Below are 27,941 nucleotides of genomic sequence, written 5' to 3'. Positions count from 1 at the left end.
CCAGCCAGCACCATCATAAATTAGACGAACGTCAAGAAAACATTAAATGTGTTTCTGTCAAACGCATCAAAAAACTAGTATAACTTTACAAAATGTATAATAGTTTTAATAAATGTTTTATCATATTTAGATTTGCTGTCAGTGGCATAACTCACAGCAAAAGTAAATATGTATTTAAAAGACAAAAATCACATTTATTACATCAATTAGTTTAAGTTAATTGAAGATAGAGTACACAGTTGTCGTATGTATTATAAAATGACTTGTATGCTTTTAACCGAGATAGTTTAATATAAGTAAATTACAAAAGCCTCATTGTTGAGATAATAAAATCTAAACATCTGTCTCACTTGTTTGAATTTCTCAGTGTACAGGACTAAGTATGGAGACTTCATCTGAAAAAAAAAAAAAAAAAGACATTGAGTTTCTTGAAAGAGTCCAAAGATGGGTAGCTCGAATGGTGAGTGGTGAGATCGGCAGAAGGATGACCGTATAAAGAAGGACTCCGATTATATGGGCTGCATAGCTTGGCAACCAGGCACCTCAGAGGTGACCTGAGAGGAATTAGTAAAATGACTGAATGTGAAATTCTAAATGTTATAAATAATTCCAGAACTAGGGTTATAAATTCAAATTACAAGGGTTAATGTTTAGGTTAGATTGTAGGAAGTTTTCTTTTAGCCAACGAGTCGTTGATTGATGGAACAAGTTGCGCTCGCAGGTAGTTAAACGCTGACAGTTTGAATAAATTGAAAGGTCAACTGGATAGTTACCGATTTGAGGAGGGAAGCACATAATTTCTATTTTCTTATCTACTGTTTTTTTTTCAGTTCAGCAAAAGCCTGTAGCTTCCTTGCACTATATGTGAAGACTATTACTAAAATGCCATGATTGCTGAAACCATGTTATATTCTGCAGGCTGGCAAAGAACTACACACAAAACAAAAAGATATTCCAGTAGCTATTCTGTCCTCGAAAGAGTGATACCAATGCTGTTGATGGCAGCATAGACCCAGTGGCGTCGAGCAGTTCTGAGTTCAACAGGACTTCCATTACGCCACTGTACAGAACAAGAACTAGACCGCTCGACAAAATTAACAGAACACGTAGAAAACGTAGCGTAACTCGTGGAGCTTGCGATGAAGTGGGACAAATTTTGGTATGGTGGTGTACCACAGAATAACGATGAAGTGAGGAGACAACGAGAAACTTTGGACAGATATAAGGGACATTTACAAGGATTGTATAAGAATTACCAAAAAGGTAACATTACAGAAGTCCCTACAACATGTTCGAAAATATGGTCACATGACATCAAATAAGGCGTATAATCCCTTCCAACGGCTAAACAGGCCTGACAGCGGTGAACCATGCTCGATATAAGGGTGTCATAAAATTCTGTAGCAACAAATCCCATTCCTCCACCAGCACACACCACAGCTCCCCAAGTGACCGAGGAGTTGGCTGTCGGCACGCAATGCGACACCCAAGGGCGCCCGACACATCTTCGAACGGAGTTAAGTCTGTTGATCGTGCTGGCCAAAGCAGCCGTTGGATATCTTCAGTTTCAAAATATTCTCAACCACTTGAGCTCTATGTGCAGTGGCGTTGTCGTGCATGAAAAGAAGAGCTGGGCAACCACACCCCTAAAAAGTCGCACAATAGGGTTAGAGGATCTGTTCCCGGTACGTCTGAGCAGTTAGAGTACCCCTGTCTATCAAAAATATGAAGAGGGTGCGGCCGCTGATTTTTATTTCGCTCCATACGAGAACACCGCCTCCACCGTAAGTGCCCCTTTATCTAATGTTGGAGAGTTAGTATCGCATTCCTCGTTGTGTCCAGATGAAATAACTAGAATCTGTGGGATAAAACGGGACTCGCCAGAGAACAGAACTGTACCCCATTTATCAGGGCTCCAAGTCACATGTTCATGTCACCAGTTTCGACGAGCTCTGCGGTGGTTTAGGGTTAATGAGATACAAACCACTCGCTTCCTTGGGTAGAGTCCACTTCAATTGAGCCTTCTTAACACAGTCCAGTTGGAAATGTTTTCACCTGTGGCCGCAGCAACATCAAGAGACAGTTGATGAGAGGACATCGTAGGGTTCCGTCTTGCTGTTAGAGTTAGATAGCGGTTTGTTATGGTTGACGTAACCCTCGTGCGACCTTGGCCAGCTTTTCTTGTAATGATTCCTGTGTCCTGAAACTGCTTCCATAAGTAAAGTGTAAAATTTCGACGAGCTCTGCGGTGGTTTAGGGTTAATGAGATACAAACCACTCGCTTCCTTGGGTAGAGTCCACTTCAATTGAGCCTTCTTAACACAGTCCAGTTGGAAATGTTTTCACCTGTGGCCGCAGCAACATCAAGAGACAGTTGATGAGAGGACATCGTAGGGTTCCGTCTTGCTGTTAGAGTTAGATAGCGGTTTGTTATGGTTGACGTAACCCTCGTGCGACCTTGGCCAGCTTTTCTTGTAATGATTCCTGTGTCCTGAAACTGCTTCCATAAGTAAAGTGTAAAATGTGTTTAGGGTCAAACGGCACCAGGTGTTCTCCCCATCTCCGCGTAGTTTACATTGTGGTGTGATACAGTTCGCTGTAAAGGTCAGAGATTTAAAAGTATATGGATCTTGAGGTGTGTGATGTCGTGTACCATTGTTCCTCTGGCCTTTTAGCTGCCAGACCCCTGCTGAAGCCCGACGTTGCCCACACTTCGCCCCGTGGAGGCAGACCAGGTACCCAGTAGTTGTAGTTTACTCTGGCAGGTCCTGCCACCTAGTTTCCTGAGATTTCAGTGGCTAGGACCTAAAAAAAAAAAATTTCGTTTGCGTGGGTTGAACGCTAGATTGAAATGAAAGACCGAAATGTGGGCGAATTTAAACTGCTTCCATAGTGCCGAGATGACAATGCGTGCCATTGAGCCAATGCGCCACTACCGTCTAATACTGCCCAGCTTCACGTCGTCCAACGGCCCGCCATCTCAAAGAATCATCTAAACGACTATGACTTGTCATCCTGAACACTGGACATGGCTGTCCCACTGAGCAAACCAAAAAACGGGTATGAAGTGATGTGGTCGCAACCCGCGTTTTTATGGGCAGGATAATTGGCATAATGTGTGGCTCTGTAAAAGGTGGAAGATTGATTTCTATTGGAAACTCGGAATTTGCATGCCAGGATGCCTATTATATCAAATATTCGCAGTGAGAAAACTTAAAGAGTAGCGGTTGCAAAACTCAGCTTTTTGTTTGAAAGTAAGCCGTTCGAACATCTCTTGAAAAATTTCCTTACAGTTTGACAATAATAATCGGATCCAGTCATAGTTCGTATGTTATGTTAAGAACATGAAAAAAGGCATGAATCTGACTGCATCTGAGATAACAAAATAAAAGCGTAAAGTGCAAAGTGTGTTCAGGGTCGAACGGCACCAGGGGTTTCCCCCATCTCCGCAGGGTATACATTGGCTTGTGATACAGAACACTGTAAAGGCCAGAGATTTAATTAAACGTATATGGGTATTGTTTACGTGTAGTGTTGTGTACCGTTGTTCCTCTGGCCATTTACCCGCCAGACCCCTACTGAGGCCCGACTTTGCCCGCACTTCGCCCTGTGGAGGCAGACCAGGTACACGAGTAGTTTAAGGTAGTCACTCTGGCGGGTCTTGCCACCTAATTTCCTGAGATTTCAGTGGCTAGGACCTAAAAAAGAAAAAAAAAAAAAAAAAAGAAGCTCGCACATACGTGGAATATTAATAATTACTATATTAGGGTTATCCGTAAATGATTACATTAACCCGTATTCGTGTCTGTAAATTGCGGCACACACGTGGAATTTTAAAAAAAATCAAATTATTATTTTAGGGTTACCCGTAATTAAATACATTAACCCGTATTTGTGTCTGTAAATTGCGTATGTTCTATGGTTGATTTGCCTGTTTTGCTGGACGAAAAAACCCCAGTAACTGGGGAGAAAAACCTTGCTATCTACGCCTGAGACCAACTAACTCAGCCACGGAGTGAACACACGTGGAATGATCGCGGCCAACATTACATACCAAAGGCCACACGAAAATTCTGTTTGAGAAAAGGATGAAAATAAAAAGGGGTGTACGGGGAGCGCCAAAACAAACTAAAGATATGAGGGGTCGGAATACTGTGTGTGTAATAATGTGTATCTGTCGGTTGATTTGCCTGCTTGCTAGACGAAAAATTCGAGTTTTCAAAATAGAAAAACATAGTACACTCGTCCAAGACGAACTAACTGCGAAAAAAAAACCTGATAAAAGTCCTCCCTCCGCCGGTGGAAACGGGATTCGAACCCAGACCTTTTAATATTCTTGTTTAAACTCCAGCACAACGACCAGGTCAGAGGAGTTTTACAATAAATCATGAATACAATCGTTAATCGTATTTAACAGTCAAGGGCTTAAATCACGATCCACTCAAAGAGCGTGCGCTACTGCACTCTCGCCCCTGACCACTCGGCTACATTTGTACACGGTGCGAAAGGGTAGTTATAACGGTTAGCACAATAGTTACTATGCCAAAGCGGTAGCAGGGATGAAAAGCCTAAACAACGGACAACTCATGAACACAATATTACACGATTCTCCAACGTTGCAACGTGATATGAGGTACACGGCAGGATCAGTTAAAAGTAGAACATAAAATGCAAACACACTAAATGCCAAGTAAATGTAATAGAATGTGACAAGAACAGAAGAAATTCAAAGCAGCCAATCCAAAGAAAATGTGGATCTCACGAAATTGTAACATCGGGTCATCGTCAAATTTTGACAGAAGTGAATGGACCAAAAGTTATCGATTAACGCATGAAAGCTGTATATGGCAATGCTACCCCTTCTGAATACCGGATAAAATTTTGGTATAAACAGTTTAAATGGGTTCGATAATCAGCAAAAGATGATTCCCCGCCCCCACCACCTCTGCTCGGGATGACCAACGGAAGTACAAACCCAGAAATATTCCAAAAGATTAGAGACTTGGTTATGCATGATGGGCATATTAAAGTGTCTGTGATTGTCAGGGAATGTAACATTCTGAGGTGTCGGTACTGGCCATCCTCCGTGAACACTTGGCCAGTCAAAAATAAATTTCCGCTGGGTCAAGAATGCTCATGCCTCTTCAGAAACAGTGCAGAGCTCAAATTTGTGGAGAAAATTCAGAAATGCATGATGTAGATCTACAATGGCTTCTTGCAAGAATTGTAACTAGTGATTAAAAGTAGATTCATCATTACTATCTGAAAATAAAACAGGAGTCCACTCCAATGGAAACACGTGAGTCACTACCGCTCAAAACTCTAAGGCACGACTCTCTACAAGGAAGATTGGCTACAATTTTTTTGGGATATAGAAGGAATTCTTTTGATAGAACACACACCACATAAGAAAACAATCACTGGAAATTCTATAGTTGTAGTAGTAGTAGTAGTAGTAGTAGTAATGGAGGCATGTAAATACCATCAACAGATTTCCCAATAAATCTACAATTGGTCCTGACGGCTTCCCTCTATTCATGGTTAAAGTGTGTAGTGCCTTCATTGTGGAGCACCTTCTTGTAATCTTTGCATATTGAACTCCGATCAATCCCGACAATGTGTAATCACCACAGTGTACAACCCATACCCAAAAGAAGAAACCCTAAGGAACCTAAGGACTACAGGCCGATTTCAGTGGGCTGCTCTCTATTAAGTGTTTGAGAAAACTATCTTATCAGCACTGATCGACCAATGCTTCTCTCATAGACCTAAACATCTGCATACTGTGATCCCCAAACATCTACATATACAAACCTACTGGACACCCTATTTAAAATTCAAACTGCTCTCAACAGTAAATCATAGCTGGATGTCATCTTCCTTGATATTTCATCTGCTTATGATAAGCTCTCAACTCTCGCTCTCATCTGCATTCTAGAAAAGTATTTTGGCATTACAGGAAGCCTGCTAAAAACCATCAACCTCATCCTTACACCAAGACACCACCTACTATTATATTTAGGCCACCCGAATAATTAAATTCATCTGCCATACTGTGTCTTATGTCTGTTAATTGCGTGTGTTCTATGGTCGATTTGTCTGTTTGCTGGACGAAAAACCCTAGTTTCTGGGGGGAAAACCTTGCTAACTACGCCTGAGACCGACTAACTCAGCCACGGAGTGAAAAAAGCCCATTAAAGTTCCTTACGTCATCGACGGGATTCGAACGCGGGCCTTTTCCACCCGGTGTGGGGAGAACGATGACGATACCACTGTGCTACCGCGCAGACAACACCAAGACAACTGATCATCAGCTATAAATCCTTCCAACAGGAGTGCATTATAACGAGAGGAGTACTGCAGGGAGGTATCCTGTCCGGTCTACTGTTCGCCGCTGCCCTTGAACCTTTCCTCGCAAGGTACACTGATTTCTCATCATATGCAGCCGACCTCAAATTATACATAACATCTGAACACGCTGAACAAACTCACCTGATAAATCAACGAGTCTCCGTCCTGATCGACAGCCTTGTAGCCTATCTACTGCAAATGGGTCTGGAACTAAACGTATCAAAATCAGCTCAACTTAACTTTACAAAAAAGAGAATCAAAAATGACATCAGAGCGTATCACAACTCATTACAGATAAGGAAAGTGAAGTCTTACATCGACCTCGGCATGACTTGGGACGAGGGCCTCACTTTTCAGACCCATTTTTCGACCATGAAATCGAAGACCTTCTTGACGATGTGGGCAATTCGACAAGAGCTGACGGGGTTACTCAACGTCGATGTAGTCGGAGGATCCGTCCAGCGGTACCTACAATCTATTGCACTATATGCATCGTCTGCGCGGTAGCACAGTGGTATCGTCACAGTCCTCCCCACACCGAGTGGAAAAGGGTCGGGTTCGAATCCCGTCGATGATGTGAGGAACTTTAATGGGTTTTTTCACTCCGTGGCTGAGTTAGTCGGTCTCAGGCGTAGATAGCAAGGTTTTTTACCACAGAAACTGGGGTTTTTCGTCCAGCAAACAGAAAAAAATCGGCCATAGAACACACGCAATTAACAGACATAAGACACAGCACGGCAGATGAATTTAATTATTCGGGTAGCCTAAATATAATAGTTTGGTTGGTTTTTTTTTTTTTGGTTTTTTTTGCACTATATGCATCACTAATCTGGTCTTCTGCCCCGACGTCGTACATAAACAGATTCCTGACAGTCGAGTACTAGGTAATGCGATGGAAGAACAGAGTCACGGGCAACGCTTTAACCATCTCTAGAGCTGTTTTATATACCAACTTAAATATCACTCCCTGGAGAGTTCTCATAGCATCCAGGAATATTCTTCTTCTTTCCCAGATGCTTACCGGTGTGATTGACGGCCCCAACCTTCGAGGAATTATCTCTACTCCACGTGCTGGATGCAGCACGTGGAGTAGAGATAATGACAACCCCTACCTACCGTTGCATTCTATACTGTACAACAGTATAGAATGCAACCGAATTAAAGTTTACTTTAATAAACGGATTTAATAATAATGTGATGTAAGAAAGCACGCGTATGAGCTTATTTAGCATCAGCCAAAAAAAAAAAAAAAAAAATTTCACACACCCACTCCCTCTAAAAGTTTGTCCAGTTCCTCCTTGAATTTATTTAAGCTATCAATTTCCGCAACGACAGATGGAAGTTTATTCCTGCAATTAACTACCTGCTGGCTAAATGCAAAATTCCGCATATTTACAACTGTCTACAACGGTCTTTCCTCAATTTGAATTTATGCCCCCTCAGGTTCGTAATCTGAGCAAGCGGAAGAATCCCATCAGAATTCAGCGTTCTCAACCCATTCAAGGCTTTATACACCACAATCAGATCACCTCGCAGGTGCCTAGTCTCCAAACGCTGCAATTTGCAGACTTAAGCCTCTCTTGGTAAGAGGATCCCTTCGTTCCCCTCACCAATCTTTTTGCCCTTCTCTGTACACCTCAAGCAAATCTACATCCTTCCTAAAATGAGGCTTTCAGACCTGTACGCAGTACTCAAGGCGTGGCCTGACTATTATCACCTGTTTTTCCCTAGTAGCAAAATTCCTGTATATCACTGACAATACCCCATGACCGACTCTGTCTGGCAGCTTTTCTACATTGCTCAGAAAACTTTATATCTGACTGCACAATTACTCCCAGGTCTTTTTCGTTTTTTACCACCTCAAGTGTAATACCACACAGTTGGTACATTTCTCTGGGGTTGCTTCTGCCCATATGCAGTACTTTACATTTGTCAATATTAAACTTCAGTTGCCACTTCTCAGCCCATCTGCCCAAATTTTATAGATCCTGTTTCAGTAGCACACTGTCATTAACAACCCTGCCAACCTTTGTATCATCTTCAAACTTTGACATTAAGCCTGATATACTTTCATCAATATCACTGATAAATATACAAAACAACAGTGGGCCCAACACCGAACCCTGGGGGGACTCCATCAATAACATTAGTCCACGAAGAGTAGCGTATATTGATTATCCCTCTCTGTCTTTTTCCACTCAACCACCCCTATATCCATTGTAGTAACTTACGCTATACCATACTGCTCCAATTCGTGCAGTAGTCTTCCATGCGGAACAGTGTCAAAAGATTTCCTGAAATCCAAGTATATGATATTAAAATTATTTTTTGTATCCAATTCCTTTGTAACCACATCGATATCCAATCAAATATGTCAGACAAAACTTTCCTTAACAAACCCACGCTGTGTCTGAATTATTAAGAAGAAGAATCTTTATTGCAACACTTAGAATGGTATTTTACATAATAGTAGTTGCAACAGCCCGTCACGGCACAGTGGCCAGAGGTTAACAATGTAATACAGAGACATTATTGCCTCAAAAGCCAAAATACATAAATAAATAATAGAATGATAAATAAGTGAAAAAATTAAAGGGAAATGGAGAAATGACATGTGTATACTACATATATAGAACATTAAATAAGTGTACAACCATTTGCTTCAAAATACATACAATAAGGATATACATTGAAGTGCATAAATATATACATAGTTGTTTGGGTTAAGAATACAGTATACATTGCTCAAGACTCAAATTGTAATAGTAGGAGCTTTGGCCATCCCACTGAGTATTCCTTTCCTATATTGTCGATCTCGACAGAACTTGTTGAAGTCGACATCTAAGTCCTGGACTCGAGATAGCATCTGCTGAGGAAGAAACAGGTCCGACAGATGATTTTTACTGCAGTCTTGTCTAGATAATCCTGCTATGCATCTTTAACCAATGACTCCATTATATTCTCCGGAACAGAAGTTTAACTAACAGGTCTCTCGTGCCACCCTTAGATCCATTCCCCCCCCTGGTGAATTGGGGATACATTTGCACATCTCTAGTCCGTGGGGACTTCCCGTGAGTCCAAGGATGTTCTCATAATCATGGCTAAGGGTTTGCTTACTTCCTTTGCCGCCTCCTTTAATATAACTGGATAGAGCCCATCCAATCCAGGTGCCTTTCTTATGTTTCACTTCAATAATTTTTCCTCCGCTTTGCTCTCAGTTATTACAAAATCATTAAGCACCCTGTTACAGTTTGATAAACTTCTGGCATTTTCCTCCCTTAATAACTCCTCATGTGTGAATGTAGATGCAAAATACTCATTCATATTTTCAGCTATCTGAGCAGGATCATCAACAGTTGAACCATCGATATCAAGTGGACCTATCTGATTCATCCCCTTCCTTTTATAGTTTATATAAGTAAAGACCCGATATATAAGTATAAGTAAACTGACCCGAGTAAATAATACAAAGGTCTTTGAGATAACAGAAGAGGAGAAAAAGCAGTATGTACTGGAACTTAAGAAAAAGAAAAAGAAAGAACTTAAGAAGAAAAAATCAGTCAAGAAACACTTGTCATGATGAACCGAAGGCAACAAATGAAGAGCAAGAAAAACACTGACAGGGAGAAAATTGAGTATACTGAGTTATGCAAAGCCATTAGAAAGAGACTCAGAGAGAACATAAGAAAATTTAACACAAGAAAAGTAGAACAAGCATTAAGGGAAAACAAAGTACTTTATTTAAATCAGCAGTCATGAGCAGTAATACAGAAAGACAAATGATACTGAAACTGAAGAATAGCGATGGTATACTTATGAATACCAGAGAGGGCATAATTCAAATAGCAGAAGACTACTATAAAGAGTTATACAAGGAACGAAGGAATGATGCCAGCAGTGGGGAAGGTGGATCGCAAATTAGTAACACATACAACGTACTTGATATTCTTCCTGATGAGGTCGAACATGCGTTGAAGAAAATGAAGGATTAGAAAGCTCCGGGAGAAGATGAAATTACTGTAGAGTTGTTAAAATTTGGAGGAAGAGACATGACACAAAAACTGGCAAGACTCTTCACAAAATACACTAGAAAAGGTGTGGCACCTAAGGAGTGGAATAATGCAATCATAGTTTTGCTGCATAAGAAAGGAGATAAATCAGAAATTGGAAATTATAGACCAATTAGCTTGTTGTCCCACATCTACAAGTTGTTCACAAGGGTCATTACTTACAGATCAGAAAGAATACTTGATGAGAATCAACAGAAATAGCAAGCTGGCTTTAGGACAGGATTCTCAACTATGAATCACCTTCACGTAATGTCACAGCTAATGGAGAAGGCAAATGAACATAAAACACCATTATGCCTGGCATTTGTGGATTATGAAAAGGAATTTGACTCCATACAACATAAGGCAATGTTTCGGGCACTGGAAAGACAAGGCATAGATAACCCATATATTATGATTTTGAAGAAAATATATGAGAATGCTACCTCCTTTATTAGACTAGACAAAGACAGTAATAAATTTAAAACTGTGAAAGGAGTTCGACAATGAGACACAATATCTCCGAAGTTGTTTACTGCTGCCCTTGAGGAAGCTTTCAGAAGATTAGACTGGTCGCAGAAAGGAGTCAATGTGTATGGAGAGTACCTAAACCATTTACGATTTGCAGTTGACACTGTGGTCACAAGCCACGATCCCAAAGAATTAGAGGAAAATCTTAATCAGTTATGCAGAGTTAATAAGGATTTTGGACTAAAGATGAATATGGCTAAAATAAAAGTAATGATGAATAAGTATGCCACAGAAAGGGATATAATGATTCAAGGAGCAGTAATTGAAAAGGTGGAGTCATGTACTTATCTGGGACAAGTCATTAGCTGTAATAATGATAAATGGATGGAAGTCAAGAGAAGAATAAATTTTGAATGGATAGCATTCAGGAAATATAGTCACATACTACTGAGGAGCAATATCCCAATTTGACTGAAACGTAAAATAATGAACCAATGTATACTCCCCACCATGACTTATGGAAGTGAAACTTGGGCACTCACCAAAAGAATGGAAGAGAAGCTGAGAACTACACAGCGAAGAATGGAACGAATTATATCAGGAATCGGACTGTTAGATAAGAAGAGAAACACATGAATTAGGCAGCAAACTCAAGTAAAGGACGTTCTTATCAAAACTAAAGGACTAAAATGGTATTTGGCAGGACACAGAGCTCGAAGACATTATGACAGATGGACTAAGAAAATAACAGAATGGTACCCAAGAGGAGCTCAGAGAAAACCTGGAAAACAACAACGGAGATGGACAGATGAAATTCATGAGTTTGTGGGTAGTAAATGGATGACCACTGCACAAAACAAAAGGAACTGGAAAGGCCTTCATCCTGCTGGAGAGGCTTTCATCCTGCAGTGGATTGAAAATGGCTGCTGCTGATGATGATGATAAGTAAAGAAGTCCTTGCTGTTTTTCTTAGCACCCTTTGCTAAAGATTTTTCGTAATCTGGCTTCGCTTGCCTACCCTCCTTTGTGACTTGATTACAGACTAGTTTATATCTGCCATAGGCTTCTGTGTCACCTGATAATTTATATGCATTCCATGCATATTTCTTCTCTTCATTTCCTCTTCAGAAATCTGAAGAAACATCTGCGCGGGCATCGATTTTCATGTGATTACATTATATGTAAATTACATTATATAATTACATTATATATATTCATGTGATTACATTATATATCATACATTATATGTAAAAGCCATATACAGCCATAAGCTGTATATGGCTTTTTCAATGACCAAAACAAAGACTTTTTTTTTTTTCCTCAGGTGTTTTCTCTTTTTCCTCAAAATGGAGGATATGTGGATTTTTTAAAAAAAAAATACATTAGGCTACTTTGTTTCTTTATTATCGATCTTGATAGTTTTTTCAATGACCCTCGCAGATCCCTTTAAAACAGGTATGACAGGAAGTTGTCACAAAGCAGGAATGTACATTCGCCATATAGCAAAAAAAAATTGAGACACACGATCAAGTGTTGGAAATATTAAATACCCCGGTGGAAGACAGAAAGTACCATAGCCATTCAATCCTAAGCCAGGTCGATCACTATTAATGACCTCCAGAACATGTCGACAGTTGAAACAGAGGAGAATGACAGGAAATCGAAAAGACACCCTTAGTGAGCTGACTCGGGAGACAACTGACAGAACTGGGATAGGTGGAGACCCAATAACTACCAGAAAGCACTTCAGAATGAGTTACTACGGTCGCACAGCTGTTCGTAAGTCGAACCCTCTCCCAGTAATGCTTGTCACTGCTTATACTGGTGCAGAGAACTGATATATCTGAAATTAACAGCACTGGTAGGACGTGATGTTATGTGATGTGATGGATCACACAACACATTCCAGACATCAGACGAACGCATCTGGGTGCGACCTGTAGCCAAAGAAGCTTTCATCTAGTTTTCATGGCACCGACAATGAAGTTTGTTCGTGGTAGCGACCAAACTTCAGTGATGGTTTGTGCCTAGGGCTTGGTACATTGATTGTCGTAAACAAAACCATGAATGCTGCTGTGCTGTCTATTGCGACATTCTTTAGAGAATGGCCATGTTTGTATCAACATGATAACACTCCGCGTCATAAACCGCGGTCAGTACAACAGTGATTTTAGAAGTAGAAGTTATTCTCAGCTGTTCCCTTCATATTACTGAGGAAAGCTTCAAATTAAAGGCTGAAACGTCAAAATTTCTTAAGATATTCAAAAAATAAGTTCTTCATTTTTCTTTGTAAGCCCCTTATGTGTATAAAAGTGTGCACTTATCTACTTTCAAATAATCTGATCAATAATAATTTGGTAACAAAACATTTTTATCAAAAAAGTCGAGTGTATTTTTCATAAGAATTTAAGAATTGATTTTTAATTGCACCATAAACAGATATACAAGAGCTCCAAACATATGGAACAGACAGAGGCCACAATGATTTACTGAAATAATTCGTAGAAAACTTACTGATATAAGATCAAAGATGAAATTACACATATGTTCATATGTAATGTAAACAGTTTCAAATTTGAAATTACTGCAATTAACAGAACTGTAAACAAAAGTGGATGTTTGCTGGAAACAAACTACACTTTCCAGGAGAGAAAACCATAGATCGACTAACTGAGCCACGTTGCGTTAAATGTCCATAAAAAAAATCCTCGCGTTATTAATTAGAATCACCATCATCCCCACACCGGGTGGAAAAGACCCGAGGTCGAATCCCGTCAATAACGAAAGGAATTTTTATGGGCCTTTTTTCACAACATGGCTGAGTTAGTCAATCTCGGCGAAGGTAGCATGTTTTTTTCTCACGGAAACACGTGAGAAAAATGGCCTTAGTCGCTGATGCTCCTAAAAACCCTACAACAATTAACCGAATTCTGGCCGTTTCCACTCAATGCGGTGAGGACGATGATTACTACCGCTACGCGAACCGCGAAGGGCATATGTGCCTGCCTTTCGTATAAAGAATTTTTAAGTATAAACTTTAAGATGGTAGTTAAAGTATTTGTCATTAAATAAGATTATATATATACAAACAAATTCAATAGCTATAGCATAAAATGGTACCTCTCATGACAGATTAAAATTCAAAAACAAAATTGGCAGTGAATATCTTCAACATACAAAGGACGCTATCAGTCTCTATATAAAGCAAAGCTAATAATAATCATAATAATTCCATATTTACAAAATACAAAATCTAAAGTAACCAAAAAATACCGAAATTACCAAATTTTACCAGTTAATATTGAATAAGGCTTACATTGAAAGGCACGTCATCATGGGGCTAGCGCCTCTCAATATGTCATCAATAACAACCAAAACTATCTGTTTCTGCTAGTTATATGCCAGCCTAACCAAATTTATGCTATAAAAAAGAAAAAAATTTATATCTGGAAATGGAAGGCCCCTGTTAGTAATATTCTATATATTTGCATTTTCTATAAGGTTATTATTATTTGCATTAGCCAAGATGAGTTATTATACTACTAAAGATAATAGGATACTACGTCGGTCGCGTAGGCTAAATTGTACCGCGGTTTTCACTGGGGCTCTGGGTGAACCGATAAGTTATGCAACTGGACAGGTAGCATTATAGATGCTATAAGTTCAAAAGAGGTATCGGATAATGTCTCCTAGTATTGCAGATTGTAATATTGAAATACATAGTAATGGCAAGTACATTCATCAGCAAAGTCCGAATGTTACAATAATAATAATGGTAATAATAATGTATTTAAATTTAGAAACTGTGGAAAAGAACGTTGTCTAACATGTCTAGTTATAACCCGTCGCAGTGTGCTACAGAAGAGAATAACTTTCCTACTTTTTGCCATGCCAATGGGGTAGTTTATCTTATCAAATGTGGAGAGTGTGATGCCAAATATGTAGGGCAAACAGGTGGGCCATTGCATTTGAGAATTAATGTTCACAGATCTCATATCAGGTCTTTTAATAACAATAAAGATATTGAATTTCAGCACTTTCAAGTTCATAGTTTTAAGAACATTTCCATCTATATTCTAGCTATAGAAGGTAATTATAAAAATAGGTTGGGTTTAGAAAATCTTTATATTCTAAAGCAAAAATCACTTTATCCATATGGACTGAACAGTAAATTTAATGGACAATGCTTCGCCAGCATTAAACAGGATCAATGTGTATATAATATGTTAATATTAGTCAAGACTACAGTCATTAGACATTATAGGAGAAATAGTTTATATTGTGGTACAAATAAGGAATTACGTAGGGTTGATAAAATAGGAAACTTTTCGGATATGTTAGTCTTTGGATCAACCTATAATTAATATCAAGGTTATTCCATGACATGGTTTTGGCATGAAGATTAGCAGGTTAAAGGCCTTGCTGGATTTATGTAGGGATTACAACTTTATCAATTTACAGCTGCATCATTTATTGTTTGATATATTTAAGTTTAAGCTGGGAAATATCAACGTAGTTACTAAGGAATTCAGAAGTTTTGAATAGTGTTTTAGACAACATTAATTTAGAACAGATTCTGAACCACTTTATGCATTGCCTTTAGTTAGTTCAAGAATTTGTACTAGATTCAGTTATGTTAAGCCTATAGGTGTAACTGTCTGTAATTATAAAAAGGAAGCTAATAATGCTTAATAGTGTAGAGAATGATGCCCTGTGCTTCTGCCATTTACCAGAATATCAATCTTATGTGGATATACACCATAAGTATATCATTACAGGAGACTTGAATGTTGTCCAGCATGAAGAATTAAGGAAATTGTTATCTTATGGTTTTAATTTTAGGCCTCGTTTTAGGACTTGTTTTAAACAGATTTGTAAGAAATTCGCAATGATCTGATACAGTTTGGTCTAAAATTGGCATATAAATATAGTATACATGTATAGGCTTTCCACATGTGGATTTGCCTTGCATATGAGGCATTGGTTAAAGCATAAATATTGTAAGTTGAAATTTTATGTGATAAGGCCAAGATATTTGATTTAAAGTTAATTAAACAGCAGTTATCGGAAATGCAATGTAGATTTATTATCACTACCATTGATAAGGCAGCCAACAACTACGGTATTATTTGTAAAAAGTTTTATACTGCTACTTTAGCTAAAGAACTTAACAACAGTACAACCTACAGGAAAGAGGAAACAAAGAGTAATATTATCAACAAGAGACTGGTTGCTATGAATAAAAGGTTAAAACTGAACTACTCTAATACTAAATTTCCATACGTGCATTGGATCCCTAAATTTCATAAGTCCCCTGTTTCGTTTAGGTTTATAACTTCTTATAGAGATAGTTATGTAAAAATACCACATAAAAAAACTAGAATCTTTGTTAAAAATTGTATTGGAAAATGTGGGGAATCTAAAATTATTTTAAATAATGGCATAGTCTTGGATTACCTGAATACCAATTCCAAGGAAATTAGACATATTGATACGTGTGACTTTAAAAATCTTTTCACTAGTATATCTCATGACAACCTAAAAAAGGTATTCAGTGAATATTATAATACGTATAATAGGGTTATATCTTGTGATAAGTATTACTGGGACAATTTAATAGACTTTTGTTTATTTAATTGCTATATCGTCAATGATAGTATAGTATATAGACAGCATACGGGTATAGCTATGGGAGCGTGTAGTTCGTGTATTGTAGCTAATCTGTATTTGCATCACTACGAAAGTAAATTTAGTAAAAGTACAATACTTTATAGATATATAAATGACCTTATTGCTATTAATGTGCCTAATTTTTTACAGGATACTGCAATTTTTTATCCTACTGAATTACAGCTTGAGTGCACTAATTAACAGAGTATGTTAGCAACCACATTTCTAGATATAGAAATGGATATCACAAATGAGAAAATACAAACTAAAGTATACGACAAATTTATAGAGATTTTAAATTTGAGACAGTTAACCTTACACATTGGCATTCAAACATCTCCCATAGAATTCATAGTAATATTATTGTATCGCAAGGATACAATAATTAATTAGAATACGCAACAGTCTCGAAAATACTTTAGTTTCACTAAAAGAATTTATAAATAAGCTTAGGAGAAATGATTTCCCTCTTAAATTTATATTTAAGTATCTATTAGTAAAATAATAAGAGGAGTTTACCTCAATAGAGTACGTAGAACACTTCCGTATGATACCCCTCCAGAAATTAAAACGGAAAAAACCGAAAAAATCGACAACTTACCGGTACATTAGAGTAAAATATAAATAATTTAATTTAATTACCAACGTAGAACATATTGAGTATTACAGCTCTGATTCATACTATTTAAGTATCTATGTAGAGCTGTTTTTATAGCTATGAAAATATGGCATGAAAGTATTAACTCTTTAAAAAGTTAGATATACTAATCAGATGTCTTCTTTTTAGCTTATGTGTATATATGTACGTATTAGGCACTTCCCATAAAACTGTTGATCTGCGTCTTACGCCCTGAAAAAAACTGTACCCGTAGTTATTCTATGGGAAGGAATTAATTTTTATTTTTAATTGTTTGTAAATTTATATTTTGTATTAATATCTAGTTTTTCATCATTTTATATGGTAATTGGTTTGTTTCCTTTTCACCACTGGTTTTCTGTTACTTATGTTTCAATTTCTCAATTGGTTTCTCTTACTTAAAGTTTTTTTTTTTTTTTTGTCAAAAATAAAATAAATTTCTATAAATAGATATTGGTAATTTTAAGCATTAATATTCCGGCATTTGAGTTATGTTCAGAGGTCGCTGCTGTCCAAATTGTTTTTAATTGGAGGAAGAGGGAACCCTTATCTTAATCGGTTGTAGAAGGAGCTTTGAAGAATTTCTTTCATTTCCTGCAGTAACTAGGATTTATCCACGTTTTCCGTAAGTTCTGATGCATTGGTAAGGATTCCTTTGTTCTTTAATATTGTTAATCGGTACTTGATACAGGCAAGTTTAATTATTCTGACTTTTAATTTTAATTTCACTTCATATACATAAATGCGCGTTTAATAATCATTAAAAGTACATACTTCTTTACACAATGAAGTATCAGGAACGCTGCTAAGGGACGGGGCTCTACATCCACAGTAATTTTTCGAAGTAGTTTACATTCATTTTCTTTGCCTTTGCTCTTATTTGTATACTATCTAACTCTAATATCTTATGCCTCAAAATTTATTAGAGTATTTGAGGGAGATTGAGATACTATTTCTATCCTTGCAGCCTTTTCCTTTCGCCTCAATATTGGTTTTATACCTTTGCTTTGCTTTTCACAAGTAACAGACACGCTTGTATTTTTTCCCCCTAAGTAACAGAAACGCTTCGTTATAGTTTTTTCATAAGTTATGGAAACATTTGTATATTTTTAATAATGTTTAAATTAATTATTTTAGTTTTTGCTATCTGTAGGGCTAGAGGTTATTTTTGCCAGTCTGCCGTTAATTTCGTATAACGTAATTTCAGATAACTTATTAAATGAACTTATATCAATTCAAATTTCAACTTAACTTAATCTAACTTCAACTTAACTTATGATTTATACTGTATTTAGAATAACATAAATTTGCTTAGGCTGGCATATAACTAGCAGAAAAAGAGTTTTGGTTGTTACTGATGGCATATATTGAGAGGCACTAGCCCCATGATGACTTGCCTTTCAATGTAAGCCTTATTCAATAATAGCTGATAAAATTTGGTAATTTCTGTATTTTTTGTTATTTTAGAATTTATATTTTATAAATATGGAATTATTATGATTATTAGCTTTGCTTTATATAGAGGCTGATAGCGTCCTTTGTTTGTTGAAGATATTCACTGCCAATTTTGTCTTTGAATTTTAATCTGTCATGAGAGGTACCATTTTATGCTATAACTATTGAATTTGTATGTGCTCAGGCAAATGTAATGTCAAATCATTTCTGATGGCATTAATCTGTTCTGACTAGTAATTTTATCCGTTTTAAATAAATAAATGAATATATTTTAAAATTGATATATATATATATATATATATACACATATATAAGTAAGTAAATAAAAGTTGTATAGAGAAGAGAAGTAAATAAAGGTTGTAGAGATAAAGAAGTAAACAAGAAGCAAGAAAGAAGAAAAAGGGGGGAAAGGGGCAAAAAATTAATACATATATATAGAAATAAGTCAATATTATATACAAAAAATATATATACATGATTATATTGGCGTGTATCGCATAATTTTGGTTTCGTTTTCAAGTGTCAACCACCAGAATTGCACGACAAGACAACAATATAGTGTCCTCTATTTCTAATATAAAGCACATGCCATGGCCAAGTAGAATAACATCAAATCGTCACATTTTAAATATGGTGCAAACACTGAAATTTGTTTTACTGATTACTGTCATCACCTCTCAGGTGGAAAGACAACTTATTAACGCAGCCTAGTTAAAGCTAGTGAAAGGAGATCTACAGGAAGCAGAAAAAGATGGAAAGGTAACATTAACATGAACCAAGATGTCATAGGGATTTTTTTTATAATGACCCAAACATGAAAGGTAGTAGAACCCATAGTATTTTAATTAGTGTATGGGCCGAAGGTCAGAATATACTTGTTGACATTTGTTTTAGATTCAGAGGAGAATGAAGGAAACTGTGCCTGCAGCAAATTTTATAGATTTGTGGAACTAACTAGTAAACTTTGCTTCCTGTTCTCCCATTTATCCCAGCAGCCCAAATTCAAGCCACTAAACCTATTAAGCTATAACATAGTAACTTTAGATAGAAGCTATTCGACCTACGGCCACTGTTCTCAGCTGTCCAATAACTCACACCACGTATATTCAGGAAAGTTCTCTACCTCTATTTAGGCATTTGATTTATTATAACCGTAAATATCAATTGTTCTCCCATCTCTTTTAATTCGAGTTTTAGAATGAACTAAACTTTTCGAATTAAGTTAATGATGTCAGTGGTAGCAACTGTTATCCTATGTGAAATTGTCTTGTGCACATTTCGTCTGCTGTTCAATAAAAAGGGAAAAAAAATGTGGTTAGAAATGTGTTGCAAAGATGGCCTTTTCCGTACCCTTCGCCCGACAGCCGCCACTCTTTCCAAAGTGCCGTAATTTCGGCAAGTGGGCGAACAAAATTGACTCCACACACTACGCTTTGATTGGAAACTACCATTTTGTTATGGAAATTCAACGCCATACCATTTCCCGCGCGCTGCATATCAGCGTTCAGATAAGGACTCTACTGTTATTGTAAGTGAAAGGGAGAGAATGCAGTAACGCCTCTCTCGTGCAACACTACAACGCCCATAATGGGGAAAGTGCCAGTGTTCAATCACAGGCTGTCAGCGATAAGTTCGTTGAAGCAGGACCGGCTGAGAAGAATTGTCGCCAGTTAGATAAGGAAACAATGGGAAAATTGCAGGAAGGAAGCCCTCGCTGTAAAGATATTGCCTATTCACAGTGAGTGAATAACAGAGGAGGAGGGGTGTTAATAAGCGATAGCCATTCTAATATCTGATTGTGGTGATTGAATCTTTACTAGACGATTTTCTCTCTTTTCCCCTAGCGAGTGTGCAACTGTCAGCATTTTTACTGTCTGAACCGAAAAGAAAATAAGTACAGTAATAGACATTCAGAAATCGGAAATTTACTTTAATCTAAGGTTGATTATTAATTAGCGTTTAACAGTTTCAAAACTACCATTCCGCCAGGTCCTCCATCGCAGAGGGCCCGAGGAATCAGAGGACCCTCTGCAGTGGCTTGGTTTGGTATGGTTGTTAGCGACCGTGTGGATGAGATTCAGAAATCTTTGAATATAGTTTCGCCTCTGTCGTTTAGAATGCTAAATTAATTAAATGAATTATAATAATCGTTAGTGGCTCAATGGCGATAAGAGAAACGTAATATACTGTAAACACTAAAGAGGATGTTAATGCCCTCTCTACAAAACAGTGTTTCATAGCAAGTAGAACTCTACCATAACAGAATATTAAGAATTTGACAGTTACAGCCAGGCCTCGCATAATGCGAGTTCGATTAACGCGATTTTCAGTTAACGCAATTTGAAAAATTATACCACTTTGCACTTTACACGATGCAAATTTCCAGTTAACGCGATCTTTTTTTTTTTTTTTTTTAAAGCGATTGTTGAAAAGATTTGAATCGCGCGTTAAGCTTTACCGCGAGTCGTACGGTCAATAAACAAACGTTTGCCTGCTGCCCGCCTCGGTGTGTTCCATCAACCATCAGAAGAAGACGTGTTACTTGTTTGTCTCCTGCTAATAAAGTCAATGCACACTTGCATAAAAATTCAAATTTTTAAATGAGCCAGATGAAAATGTTACCGCGAAGGAGATAACGGTAAAAGAATTTGATGAAATCTTTCGTATTGTAGAGAACCTCAAACAAAAGGTTTGAGGTTCTCTGCGATATTTATTTCAACAAGGCCCAGAGAAGATTATTGTCGGCTATCGGAAATTGATTGATGGAAAGTCAACACTGTTCAAATATTTCCGCAACAGTCATTTCTTCATTGTGTATTTTATGTCAGAGGTTCCCAAACTTTCTCGGTTCACGGCGCCCTTAGTGTCTCAGTAATTTTTTCAAGGCGCACCCAGACCAAAAGAAATACCTAACAGTTCTGTTTAGTAGTTAGGTCCAAACAACTTAATAAGAAATGCTGAAACTGTGAACTACCTCGAGCTAGTAGTACGCGCGGTGTCCGACAAATATCGAGTATCGCTGTGTTTCCCTCGAAAATTTAAAATCTTCCGCAGCGCACAGTTTGGGAACCGCTGTTTTATGCAATAAACATTTAATTCCATAATTATTTTCATTATCTTTTACATTGTATACAGTTAAAAAGTTATTTAAAAGGTATTTTTAAAATTCTTTGTGGACATTCCAGAAGGTCAAGTAAAAAAAAAAAAAAGTAAAGTGCAGCCATTATCAACCCACTGCAGGATGGAAGCCTCCTCAACAATTCATGCTGAGGGAAATGGACCATAATCTGCCACGCTGGTCCAGTGCGGGGTGGCAGATCAACCATATTCAGTAGTCAGGGGCTTTAACCCCGGTCTACTCAAAGAGCGTGTGCTACTACACTCCCGCTCCTGACCACTCGGCTACGGAGGCCTGGACCAATTATAATTTTTCCTATTGATTACTATATTCGATTAACGCGTTTCCGTTTTGCGCGATGCGCTCGCGGGACGAATTAATCGCGTTAATCGAGGCCAGCCTGTATTATGCTTTACAGAAAAAGTTCTGTTTAGACTCCAGCACGACAACCAGGTCAGAGGAGTTTACAATGAATACAACCATTAATTATATATAAGTCTCGTGAGCTTGACCAACGAGCAACTGTAAATATCAGTTATAATACTGACAGACGCATGTGCTGCTTCACTTCCGCCATTGGCTATGCAGCTACGTCCGACTGCGTCCAATTCGGATCATGGAGGATCTTTCTGCTCCCGCTGAAGACTGAGGCGAATTTCCGGCTTGAGCTTATGTTCAACTTAGAGGTAAATTGAGGCAGAAACCTTGATTCACGGTTTCTGCCTCAATTTCCTAAGTTTTTCGTTATGGACAAACATCCATAACGAAAAACTTTAAGTCAAGGTCACGACCGTGAAGTTAACGGTCGTGACCTTGACGTAAAGGCCATGTGTGGTGGTACACAATGTTACTATTTGTCTGAGTCGTACCCTTTTTCTGAAATCCAATAGCTAACCATAAAGGAGAAATTAAAAATGGTAGGTACGAGTTTATTTTACAGGAGAGAATTTTAATAAAAGCTGAACATAGCATCAATTTCCATTGTAAAGAGAATTGTTAAGCAGAATTACACGAGTATCGCAGCTAAGTTTAAAAGATTATACAGTACTGTACTACGTTAACTATTCAGTCAAATCGGGACTATGACTGTAATAAGCTGGTTCCTTAAGAAGTGATAATAGTTTACCGTTCAAAATGTTATGTTCAGGTCAAGAATAACAGCAAAATATGTTGTCGGTAGCACCCACAGAAGAACATGTAGAGGCACAAATGGGTTGGTTCAATAGCATGTAGTGGTCAGACATTAGTAAGATATATTTCAAAACTCAAGAAGTGTGTTTGGAGATATCCCTCACTAATGTTCTGCATACTAAACGCTGACAACATGAAAGAGTTTTGGTCCTGTAAGAACCATGTAAAATCTTCTGTGAATATCTCTCGCTTAATTCTGAAGTTGTATGGAGCTTAATATCACAGCTGCAAATAACACAAAAAAAAAAAAAAAAAAATGTAGAAATTTCACATCACAAAACAGTAACAAAAGGGTCTTTCGGGGCCCGGGCCACCCCCCCCCCTCTCGTCACTGTTTCCTCCTTCAATAAAGAAAACAGCTTACTTTTCATTTTCACGGGAACAAAATTGGTTGTTAAAGCAAATAGCCTGACATATTTTGCCAGCTACCGAGCGACCCCCACGATCTTTAACAACCATACGAAACCAGCCGTCAGGACCCCTCACTCCAAGGGCTGAGGAGACGTGCCATCAAACTGATGTTTCCTGTTTTATGGCATACGCTTAACCCATCTACTATATAAGAAATTACTTTTCGCTCTGCTTCAGAAAGCCCATAAAATTTTTATAAATTCCAATATAAACCGATGAGCGAAAACGTTATAACCAGCGAGTCATAATGCAAATCGAAGCAACTACAGGTGAACTACTGCGCGTGCGCGGGTCGGGACACGGTATAAAAAACACCTGATATTGAGCTCCGTTAATCAGTGTTACTCTTGTTCGTCAGATGGGAAAGGCAGCGGACTCAAGAGTTTGACAAACGACTTGGCCAGAGCATATCCGAAACGGCACGGCTGGTGGGGTGTTCACGGTCAGCCGTGGTTAGTAACTACCGAAAGTGGTTCGAGGAGGAACCCACGAACCACTGGCGAGGTGTTGGACGACCACGGCTCATCGATGCTCGAGGTGAGCGAAGGCTCTTCCGGATGGTATATGGCAACAGAAGGACGACTGTAGCGCAACTCGCCGATAATTGGAATGCTGGTGGCGGGAGTAATGTGTCATAACACACAGTACAAACATTGAATCCTGCTGAAAATGGGGTTGCATAGCCGCAGGCTGCTCCAAGTGCCCATGCTACCCACCGTTCACTGACGAGAGTGCCTACAATGGGCACGCAAGCATCGAAACTGGACCTTCAGTGATTGGAAAAAGGTCGTCTGGTCCGATGAATCATGTTTCCTGTTGCACCATGTGGGCCGCCGGGTACGTGTGCGTCGTTTACCTGGGGAAGTGATGGCACCTGGATGCACCATGGGACGAAAACAAGCAGGTGGCAGCGGTGTCATACTTTGAGCAATGTTCTGCTGGGATACCCTGGGGCCAGTCATCCATGTGCTTCCCCACTCTACCACCTACCTAAAACTCCTCTTTCCATCAAAAAATGGAAAGAGCCCAACTACAGACCTACCTCCTTCAGGAGTGGCAGCAAAAATCGACAGAGACGACAAAGGGCGAGATCACTCGTAAATTCTTTCCAGAACTGAACAAAATATACCCAAGGCAACCGGACTGGTTCTTCCCGGGCTAGCACCTGACCTTGTTACTCACAGGACATGGACCCTTCAACCAGAAACTGTTCAACTTTGGCCTTGCTGATGACCCAAATTGCACGTGCGGGGAGGTCGAAAGCTGGGACCACCGTTTTACGACTGCCCACAATACGAAGATCTCAGATGCACCCTTATCACGAAAATCCATTACCTCCCCAAAGGATATGAACATCATTTCATTGACATGAAAGAGGAGTACCGAGCATTTTCCCAGTATGCACAGGACCTCTTTACAAGAAGAAAGGTGTTAATTGCCATACATCGAGACTGATAGTACTGTATCATAAACAAATCGCATAAGACAGAGACAACTCCTGTAAAAGAAAACTGTAGAAGCAAAGAGAATAATGGAAAAGAAAGGAATAAAGAAAAGAAGAAGAAAAGAGAATGAACGGAAAAGAAATTAATAAAGAAAAGAAGGTAAAAAGAAGAAGAAAAAAGGGACGGGGATTACCCCACGAGTGTCCCAATCTGAATCAAGTGGACAAGAATAGAGACAACAAACTGAATAGACAAGAATAGAGACAGCAATGACTCAATTCGAAGACGAATCGATGAGATGCCGGTTAACATTGAAGAGCAGCTAAATTGACAAACCTAAAAACGAGAAAATTTTCTATTCAGATTGATGGATCCACAGTTACTAACAATAAGGCACTTCTAATGGCATACGTTCGTTATTTCGATTATGCTTGTAAATTGCAAGATGTTGTTTGTAAAATCAATAGACACTGACTGTACTGGAGCATCCATTTGTGATGCTTTAAAAACATGGTTTGATGAAAAACAAGTACCATCGGAAATTTTGATATCCTGTGCCATTGATGGTAAGACACATGGTTTGAAGACAAAAGGTTTTATAGCCTACCTAAAGGAAGCATGTCCCGAAGTTCTTGCAATACACTGCATTGTGCACCGACATCTGGTTGCAAAAAATGTTAGTCCAGTTCTTTATCGATCTTTCAGTATAGTTATTAAAACCATCAATAAAATAAAGTTACATAGTAAATATGATTGTCTTTTCAGAAAATTTTGTGTTGATAATGAAGAACAGCATGCGAGTAGTCTTTTATATACAGAAGTCAGATGGCTTTCTAAAGGAAACTGTCTAACCTTTTGATACGATAATTATTTTTTTAGAAAGCGAAGGGACACAGATTTAGCCAAGGAGATCAGAAAACACAAAACAACATATCCTATATGGCTTGGATTTTTGAAAACTTAATGAAGTATCACTTCAGCTTCAAGGGAAATTAATTACGGTGATAGACTGCGAACGTGTATTAAAAGCCTTCACTGAAACTGGAAATATTTGAAAGAATTTAATGAGAAAACAATTTCATGGTATGCAAGAGTTACTGAAATCAATGAATCTCTCACCGAGAATGATCTTAAGAATTATTCAGATCATTTGTGTTCTTTAAAAGGTGAAATGAAAAATAGATTTTCAGATTTATTTTCTTTTGAAGTGAAGCCATGGATGTTAGATCCAATTGGATGTGATGCCGGGTCTGCTAGTGAAGAAATTCAATAACTCACTGAATTAAAATGTAACAAAGAATGCAAATATAAATTCGAAAAAGGTGGAATGGCTGAGTTGTGGGGATAAAAAACAACTAAACTTCTTTATCCAACAATGTGGCCTGAAATGGCAAAGTACTGTTTTGTTTTCCGTTTTATATGGTTGAAAGTGGTTTTAGTTCAGTTAATAAAATATTAACAAGATTAAGAAACAGAATTGATATATGTTCAAGAGGAGACATTAAACTTACTAACATCATACCGAACATTGAACTTTTAGCTACGAAGCATCAAGCTCAAGGATCTCATTGACTAAAAACAGTAAGTATAAAGTATTTTATTGTTTAAAATTTCATGGAGGGGGAGGATTAGGAAAAAAAATATCCAAAAAGCCCTTTAGGGGCGATAATAAAAAAAAAAAAAAGGTTGAGAAGCGCTACTCTAAAGCATCCTATACTTGTTCAATTGGAATCAGGTCGAGATATCTCGCTAGCCACTTTACCTTGAAGGATAGGAGGATAGAGGTAGTCACACCATAACAGAAAGCGACCAAGAGCATCCACAGGGGCTGCCCACAGGGATCGGTCCTGGGCTGCTCCTGTGGAACATTGTCTTTGATGAATTTCTTGCAATGGACCTGGGGGAGGTTGGATCCCAGGCCTTTGCTGATAACCTAGTCCTGACTGTGGCGGCGTGATATCCCTATTGGAGTAATCATCCGAAGAATACAACAATCCATCGGAAAAATATGATTACCCTGACAGAATCATTACATTCTTCAGATAAAGCAGATGTAGTCCTCACTTTGAATTTGTCGACCAGCTGAGGCCTACATGGAAGAACATTAACATCCATACAAATGAATTCATAGTGTACAATTACCCTTCTGTAAAACCTTAGAACTCAAGGTCTCATTTCTATATCAGTAAGCAATAAAAAAGATTTCCTTGATATATGTGGAGATCGGTGAAGCTACTCACTATGACAGCTCCCCAGTGGTTCCTTTTACTGATGTTAACGGGATGGGAGTGTGTTCCACATTCTCTCCACATGAGAACACATTAAGAATTAGTTTCAAGATTCCATCTCGACTGGTCTAAAACGGAAACAGACCAGAAGTGTTGGTTCCAAGTCAAATGGAAAGAAATGTAGAACACAAACCGTAGAATACCTTTTCTTGAGACCTAATATATTATTATAGATCACAGTTCTGGAAATTTTTGTTTCTGTGGGCACTGAGAGCCTACCTAGCTGACAACTTTCAATGATTTTTGGCTCTATAAGGGAAAAAATGAGGTCATTTATTAAGTCTTGTTCAACCTATAATACATTAGGGCTTATGCCTCAGGCTGCGAGAGAGTTAGACTATGTACAAGTTAGTGCAAATGCATCATATTAGTACACAGCCAATTCTAGATTAGCAAATTATTTGCAAAAGCAGCATCGTTTAAGTCATATCTCATATTGTGAATACCTTCACGACGAGTTGCCATGACATTGCACTACTTCGAATAAGTAACGCTTCACCTAAAGCAGAAGACTATTGTTATTTATTCTCAGTGGATACCACCGCCCAGACGGCACCGTTTCGGCACTATTTCAGGGAATTAGTCTTCTCCTTTAGGTGAAGCGTTACTTATTCGATGTAGTGCAATGTCATGGCAACTCGTCGTGAAAGTGTGCATATGTCCGTTCTGATATTCCCTATCAGAGATTTGGCAATTTGGAATCTCCTCTCTTTGATCTTCTCTGGCTTAAAATCTCTCTACCTCATTGTATCAAATTCATCTGTTGTCTCTACCGTTCTCCCAACTCCACTAATCACTTGGAGCTCTTTGACTTCCTCTCTTTGCAACGACTTTCTCCAGTCCAACTTTCCTAAC

The sequence above is a fragment of the Mastigoproctus giganteus genome, chromosome 4 (genome assembly GCF_048544385.1).
Source record: "Mastigoproctus giganteus isolate SK-2022 chromosome 4, ASM4854438v1, whole genome shotgun sequence".
Classification (NCBI taxonomy): Eukaryota; Metazoa; Arthropoda; class Arachnida; order Uropygi; family Thelyphonidae; genus Mastigoproctus; species Mastigoproctus giganteus.
The sequence above is the reverse complement of the archived record's forward strand: the minus strand, read 5'-3'. Positions refer to the sequence as shown.